The following is a 9,342-nucleotide window of genomic DNA, read 5'->3' as shown; positions in this document are numbered from 1 at the left end:
GAAGTAATAACCTAGTCAAATGAAGTAATAACCTAGGTGAATGAAGTAATAATCTAACTGAAAGAAGTTATAGCCTAGGTGTTTGAAGTAATATATAAATCTAAATAATGACAATTTCCAGACTTTCTTCTCCACTCAGAAATGCATCCAATCAATCGCAACGACTGAAGTAGGTGACGCTGCTCTACAGCTTCTTCCTCTTCTCAGCCACCGACGGCAACTCGTCCAGCATCCCCTCCAGCCCATTCTCCTAACCTCATCAATTATCTTATTATGCACCACCTACACTATGCTGAACAGCAAGTGCAACACCATGTTATCTACCATCCTCCCCATCACCACCACCCATTACGCCGACATCATCATATTCAGATCGTACGCTGCTTGCACCACATCCGTGTTCACGCCCCATAGATGCGCGATGCAGCGAGAAACTGGCGCGAATATGTTCTGCTCCGCCATTAGCTTGTTCCACGACGCTATATGCCTCGTTCCATGTGTAGTCGGTGAGCTTTTCCATCTCCACCAGATCGAAGATCCACTCCGCAGAGTGGTGTTTCTTCCTAAACTCGGATGCGGTGGGGCGAGGGAGGCCATGGAGGTAGTTGCGCCGGGGATAGGTGAGAGAGAAACATAGAGAGAGAGAGAAGTGGATTGGATTTGGGAAGGGAAGAGGTGTATACACGTAGCTGCATCATTTTGGTTCTTCCAAAACTACCCTTGTGTCAATTTAACAAAATAAAAAAAATCAGCTAATGTGTAATTATTAATAACCATTAGATGTGATTAATGGATGGATGAGATTTGGTCTCTAGTTCGGTCTTTAAGAATGGTTCGACATTGATCACAACTCTATACACACACACATATATATAGGGGCACACTAGGGTGCCACCTAAATTAAAATGACAATGTAACTCTATTCTTAATCGTTAGATCTCCTATATAGATGACTTAGATTAGATTGTAGAAATAGAGTTTAGATTGCTTGGTTGTGATTATTGTGTTGCTTACCAGGGTAATTGTGTCTTTTTTTGTAGGAATTAAATTCGAAATGGAAAGGAAACTCCCGGTTTTTTTGGGCGTTGATTCACTCTCTCTTTTCCACTCAGCTATAACGCACACCCACTCCGATAAAAACTGAATCATTTCTCTCTCCAAATCTCCCAATACTATCATCTGCCGATTATTTTTTCATATATTTAATCAAACCCTAGTCTGCGAGCGACTTGTGTCTTTCTTCTCTGCGAGTGATTGTCACACCGGCGGTTACTCCCAAAAATCGGCGCTTGAAGTTTGCAGCCAGTCTCTTCAAGCTCCGTCTTCTCCATCAGAGCGTTTTGTGTTTCATTATTGGTTAGTCCGACTTGTTATTGAAGGTTGAGGGTTTATTGAGTAGGGATTATCCAAAATTGTGTTAATTTCGGAGTTGACTCTTCCGAAATTCTGGGTTTAATATTCGCTTTTTTTGTTCTGGGTTATTTCTGAATGAGTCGTACTCAGTTGCTGGAATGTATTTGTATTAAGCGGTTTTTGTTTGGTTACTCTTCTTAAATACTTTATTGGATGCTTTGGTCTAGTTTATTTTTTGTTTTGTTCTATGTTGTAGTTTGCTTGGGTGTCATTAAAATCTATTTGTTTGCTTATTGAAGATTGATATTTTGCTTATTCTAATGTTAGGAAGTGCTTGGTGTCATTAAAAAATATTTGTTTGCTTATTGAAGATTGATTCTTTGCTTATTCTAAAGTTAGAAAATGTTTGGACTCATGACAGACCCTGTTTCATACATTTTTGTTACGTTTTTTTGGTAATTTAGAATTGCTTGTGTTAAGTGTTTTTGTTGCTTTGTTCTATGTTGTTGTTTGCTTGGGTATCATTAAAATGTATGTGTTCGCTTATTGAAGATTGATATTTTGCTTATTGTAGAGTTAGGAAATGTTGGGTGTTATTAAAATGTATTTGGTTGCTTATTGAAGATTGATTCTTTGTTTTTTCTAGAGTTGGAAAATGCTTGGTCTCATGATAGTCATGATAGACCCTGTTTCATACATTTGGGTTACGTTTTTGTGGGCATTAAGAATTGCTTGTTTTTATTTTGTTGGTTGCTTGGTTCTTTATTGTTGTTTGCTTGGTGAATCGCTTGATTAAACATTATGGATTGCTTTATCCACACTTAGGCAAAAAAAAGTAGTGAATTGCTTCATTGCGCTTACTAGTTGCTTGTCCACGTAATACAGATTGCTTGCACGGAATCTCATTCCAAAAACAAAAATGAATTGATTGACTAGTGAGTGATAATTGCTTATGTTGTCCAATTTGTGTACTTGCTCCTGTTTCGTAATTGCAATAGTTGTTAACATATGATGTGTTGATGGTTGTACTATTATTCTCCTTGCTTTGCAGGATACAACGAAAGAAATGTGCCTACGAAAGAAGAAACAGATATTCAAAACAACAATGCTACTGCTGATAGAATTGATTCTCCTTGTAATGAGTTGTCGAGAAATTCAGTTGGGAATTGCTAATAACACTTCAACATATTTTTCATATTGAAATGTAAATGTGGTTGACTATACCGGTTACCATGCCTCATAAGTTTGGAATATTGAAAATTGAGTACATATCCGTTTAGTATGTTTTTTTTTTTTTTTTATGTCGCAATGCATATTTGATTGCATAATAAATGGAAAATTGCTTGACGGTATGTGGTGAATTGCTTGATTAAACATTATGGATTGCTTTATCTACATTTAGGCAATAAATAGTAGTGCATTAATTGCTTCACTGCATTTGATTAATTGCTTGTCGACATAATACAAAATGCTTGCCTTGAATCTAATTCCAAAAACAAAAATCAATTGCAAATACTATCTGAAATCAATCACAAATCGAGTTGCAATATGGTAAAAAAAGCATATAACCAAGTACAAATTACCATGAAATTGATGGGGTTTGGTGCCCCTTGCACAGCGGAAGACTTGTACAAAACAAATAAATCAGACGTAAGATCTATTTGACCGATTATGCGATCAATCAATTCACATGTTAAACAGATAATTGCATGTTAGAACGCAAATAATTCATGCTCATAGAAAATAAATCCTAAACATGATTTCTACGGTTTAGAGTTACCGATTTGATTCTCCAAAGAATCGTCGATTGCTCGCGCCTTCTCCACGTGATGATCTTCAATACTAGACCACGAATCTTCTCTCTGGTTCCCGAACTGTATCTCGATATCAGGGTGGGCTGATCTTATCAAAATACTAGGACTCGAATAAAGAAGACAGAAGAAATCCTTCTCCAATTGGGAGAGAAATTCGAACTCCTCTAGGTAGAGGGGAACGAAAATTATGAGTAATAATAATAATGATTTCTGTCTCCTTTATTCTCCGATTTATATTAAGTTCCTTTTGGGGCCAGACAGGGATCTATGGAAGGTTTTGGATATGGGCTCGCCCAATTAGCTTTTTACTAATTAAATTGAACCCACAATTTAATACAAGCTTATATTGGAATATTACGAGCAGCCACTACAGAAATAATATTGAACTCTCCCCATACAAATCCGAAAATACAAGTAATCTGGGTTTCCACTTTGTTTATTATTTATTTCTCGTTCTTAAGATATAAATGACCATTAATTAATTAATGTCTGCTATGGACTTAATTAATTAATATCTTATTAATTCCAAGAGTGGACTTAGCAAGAAACATTTATTTATTATTCATAGAGTAATAAACTCCAACTGGCCAATTTTCCGAATAATAAAACCTTGTTCGAGCTCCTCTTGAGGACATTATCAAACGAGACTCACCTCGCGCACGTTTCAACATAATAGCAATCCTAGCACCGCTAGATATTAATCACCACTACCCAATATATCAGGATTATTGGGTTGCGAAAAACCCGCACCATTTGATAAGTCAAAGTAGTGCATAATCAATACCGTATGCTCAATGCTAACATATGTAGATTAAGAAATAGTATTTTATCAAGACCTAGTCTTTCAGTAGATAGCATAAAGACACGTCTTGCTGTTAGATCCGTTCAGTGCTATACCACACCAATGTCATCTTATTTCAGTAAGGCTTAGAAATATGCGGACTGACATTGCAACCTTTCACGATAGGTAGCCAAAGCCTATCTAGGTTGTGAAATTCTTCTTTTTCTTTTGCAAAGCATTGCATAGATCTGACCGTGTTACCTTAAAGTGGACGACGCCCACAACCGGTCTACTAAGCAAAAGACTTAGACTTTGTTTACTTCTTATGCATTTAAATGTTTTTAAAACATCTTATAAATGCACAAGCAAACTCAATATAATAATAATAGTGATTCTATTCGTGCGAGACTGCTCGAATAATACTGAATCGGGTTAAAAGTGGATTGTAGAGTTTTACGTATACAAGCAAGATTCTATTCGCGCAAAACTTGCTCGAAACATGTTTTTCAGTATACCAAACCTAACAGAAATGTGTGATACATTAGTATTTTAAAAGAACTATTGTTGCATAAGGAAACAATGAATATGACATCAGTAAAAATAATGTAACCAAACAATCTAGTATCAAAAATCAATATTTAGATATGATAACAAAGTAATTACCCTAAAAAGGTAACAAAAACTGTGAAATGCAATTCTTGAATAAGAGGCAAGCAATAAAACAACTGTAAACAAGCAATCTTGCTATTCTTCTTCATCCACCCACTTATCATTCTGGAGTCGTGGTGGCCCAATTCCCGACAATTCCTACACTTATACAATGGTTTGTTTTTCAACTTAACAGCCTTCTATTTTGGCGACACCGAACGGCTGGAAATTCCGTATGTTGAAATCAGAAGCACGAGCATAAGTGTAGTAGAAAGCAGTTCTGTTATCTACGGTTTTGAATTTCTGAGCAACTAATGGTTTGAGATTGTCGGGGCAATCAAGCACATAAGCAACTGTATAGCATAAGAAATAAATAACAATTGATTAATTATGAAACGAAAAGGGCATCATGACTGAAAACACAAATACGGAATGACGGTTACAATAAGCAAAATATATCACATACACAAGCAATTAGGCAAATATTAGTAAGCAATCAGCAATACGAAGTAATGGTTGACTATTACATCACAACAAGCACACCACACCTCGATATTTATTCATAACATTAGAAACCGTCTATTATCATCAGGCAATCACGAATACATAACCATGCAATCTAAGATCAACTCCTATTATTAAAAAAGGAATGAAATATACATGAAGGAAAAACACTGCTAAGCAATTTCGGAACTGCAAAAAAGCAATATAACTAATGGTTGCAAGCAATCTAGATAATCACGGACCAAACGACATATAATATTGTGGTAATATCAATATGGTAGAGAAGTGAAATCCAGACACATAAGCAAGCAATGTAGCAAACGTATACAAACAATCTGATAAGCAAAATCCAAAATGCAGATTAACCAAAAATAAGCATGATATATGCAGTAATTGGATATGTATTTCAACTCCAAGAGTTTCAATTGCACATGAATTTCAATTTCAAATTCAGAAAATTAAAGTAGTGAATGAAAACAATTGTTGATCGAATTGAATCAGGGAAACATACAGAACCAAATTCTAGAAATTGGGGAGGTGAATTGCAAATTGAATCGATTAAGTTGAATTGCAAAATACATTCACAAAACTCCCGTTCAAATTCTTGGATTAAGGATGAACATAATGAAGTTCAAGAATTTCTTACTTTCTAGAAAATCAACGATTCCATCGACATCAGAATGTTTATTCTCCATTGATTGAATAAATTGGAGATTGAATTAATGATTAGAGAGTTTGAGAATCAATAATTGAAATCAGCGCAGCCAAAATCTACTTCAAATTATCGTGAATATGCTCCAAAATTGAAGAAAGAGAGAAGAAGGAAAATAACGTGATTTACGCTAGGAGAGAAACCGATGAAATTGTGATTCCGTCTCTGCCCTTCACTGTTATTTTCTTATTTTTTTAAATTTTTTTTATAAATGAAAATCTGCCACATGTCAATGTAAGAATGAATCTGCTCCCATATCTAACGTCACACATTAGTGGTACAGTGTCATTTTTAAATGTGTTGTCATTTTAGTATTCTCATATATATATATATATATATATATAGGGATGTATTCAAATCCTTTTCATATCTTTTGTCCTTTTTCCTTCCTAATCCTAGCCCCATGATTTTGTCATCTGACGGTTAGATTAATGCCACGTGTCATTTAATAATGCACATTTTCATTCTAATAATGCACAGCGGCTAATAATGCAACATTATAGACTAATAATGCACATTTTCATTCTAATAATGCACAACGGCTAATAATGCAACATTATAGACTAATAATGCATTGATCACAACCATCCAATTCAAGGATCCAAGGGCTGAGATTAAGAAGGAAATAGGACACTTAGGGTGCAAAGGAGCCTAACGCACCCCTATATTATATATATATAGGATTGTGATCAATTGAGATTTTTTATGTTAATTGAGAAATGAGATGCAATATCAACCACTCATTTTTATTAAATGAGTGGTCCAGATTTTTTCACATGGAAAATATCTTTAGATTAATTAATTATGAAAGGGCAGAATGGTAATATCATAGTAAATTTTATTCAATAAATATTTTTTTTAATTTTTAATTTTAATTTTTTATTAATTTTTTTTAAAATTTTTAAAATTATTTTTTATTTTTTTATTTTTTTATTTTTATTTTTCAACTACATGTACAATTCATGTCAACTACACACATATAATGTCAACTATGTGTACAATCCATGTCAACTACATATACAATTCATGTTAACTACACAATATAATGTCAACTACATGTACAATTCATGTCAAATAGTATTTATTGAATAAAGTTGTTGACATTTGATGTGTAGTTGACATGAATTGTATATGTAGTTGAAAAAAAAAATTAAAAAAAATAAAAAATAAAAAAAAACGAAAAAAAAATTAAAAAAAATTAAAAAAAATTAAAAAAAATTAATAAATAAAAAAATTAATAAAATTACAATTATGCCCCTCTGTTGACATAAACTACATGCTGTTGACATTTCACAAATATTCTGGATGAGTGGTTGAGATTGCATCTCAATTCTCAATTAGGTTGATAAATCTCAACCTAACAAAACCCTATATATATATATATATGTATATATATATATATAGGGGTGTGTTAGGGTCCTTACAGCATCTTAGTGTAAAACACAGCACTAATTACAGCCCTTGGATCATTAGATTAGATGGTTGTGATTAGTTACATTATCATACTAAAAATCTACATTATTAGCCGAGGTACATTATTAGACTAAAACTGTACATTATTAAACTAAAATGCTACATTATTATCCGAGCTACATTATTAGTCTAAAATTCTACATCATTAGATGACACGTGACATTAATCTAACCGTTAGATCATAAGATCCAATGGACTGCAAGTGTTTTGAGTTTTACTTATACTTAGCGTTCTGACCTGAATACATCCCTATATATATATATATATATATATATATATATATATATATAGGGGTACATTATAATGATAACCCCAATTTGTGTGATAACCCTATAACTAAATCTCCACCACACATTTTTAAAATATGTGGTCTAGATTTAATCTAACAAAACTATCATTTTATCAAATAAAACTATCATTTTCGAATATATTAAGGGCAAAATTGTCATTTCAATTTTAAAATTGGTGGGAAAAAAAAACGATCTGAATTCATCTCAGACTCAAACACTCTGAATCGAATTTCAAACCCTACGAATCGAAGGAAACACTCAAACACTCTGAATCGCATTTGAAACCCTACGAATCGAAGGAAAAATCATCACAATTCTGGAATATGTCGAAGGAAATCATAGTTTTTTCATCGAAGAAAGGTTGGATGAAGTTTATTACTTATTTCACTTTTGATTTTGATCGATTTATCATTTTGCTGATGATTTTCTCGATTATTTTTAGATTCTGTAGTTTTTTAGTGTAGATATTTCTTATATTTATACAATATCGTTCATGCATAACAATATATGCTGCTGGTGTGTGTTTTGCTTTGTTTATGTGTGTTTTGCTTTGTGTGTTGCTATGTGTTTGCATGATCTGTTTAAATGTAGATAAAATGATACTTTCTGATAAAATGATAGTTTCAGATTATAAAATGATAGTTTCATGGGATATATGGAATAAAATGATAGTTTCTGAATGAAAAAATGATAGTTTCATGGGATAAAATGATACTTTATGTTTGTTTGTGTGTGTGTCCTGATGCTACTGCTGCTGTGTTTTGTGTGTGTGTTGTTGTGTGTGTCTCTGTGTTTTTGTATGTAGAAATTGTGCCTTTGCTTGATAAAATGATACTTTGGGTGCATAAAATGATAGTTTCTGAAAATGATAAAATGATACTTTGTAAATAGTGTTTTGTTCTACTTAAGCGACAAGTTATTCCCTCTCTACTTTTTTAAACTCATTGAAATATAGAAAATGATAGTTTCAGAAGAAAAAATGATAATTGCCCTTGATAAAATGATAGTTTCAGATTATAAAATGATAGTTTCATGGGATATGGAATAAAATGATAGTTTCATGAGATAAAATGATAGTTTCTGAATGAAAAAATGATAGTTTCATGGGATAAAATGATACTTTATGTTTGTTTGTGTGTGTGTCCTGATGCTACTGCTGCTGTGTTTTTGTGTGTGTTGTTGTGTGTGTCTCTGTGTTTTTGTATGTAGAAATTGTGCCTTTGCTTGATAAAATGATACTTTGGGTGCATAAAATGATAGTTTCTGAAAATGATAAAATGATACTTTGTAAATAGTGTTTTGTTCTACTTAAGTGACAAGTTATTCCCTCTCTGCTTTTTTAAACTCATTGAAATATAGAAAATGATAGTTTCAGAAGAAAAAATGATAATTGCCCTTAATAAAATGATAGTTTCAGATTATAAAATGATAGTTTCATGGGATATGGAATAAAATGATAGTTTCATGGGATAAAATGATAGTTTCTGAATGAAAAAATGATAGTTTCATGGGATAAAATGATACTTTATGTTTGTTTGTGTGTGTGTCCTGATGCTACTGCTGCTGTGTTTTTGTGTGTGTTGTTGTATGTATCTCTGTGTTTTTGTATGTAGAAATTGTGCCTTTGCTTGATAAAATGATACTTTGGGTGCATAAAATGATAGTTTCTGAAAATGATAAAATGATACTTTGTAAGTAGTGTTTTGTTCTACTTAAGTGACAAGTTATTCCCTCTCTGCTTTTTTAAACTCATTGAAATATAGAAAA

This window comes from Salvia hispanica, chromosome 5 (assembly GCF_029641045.1).
Source record: "Salvia hispanica isolate PSC_SH4W2 chromosome 5, Shi_PSC_v1, whole genome shotgun sequence".
NCBI classification, from domain to species: domain Eukaryota; kingdom Viridiplantae; phylum Streptophyta; class Magnoliopsida; order Lamiales; family Lamiaceae; genus Salvia; species Salvia hispanica.
This window is presented reverse-complemented; position numbering follows the sequence as displayed.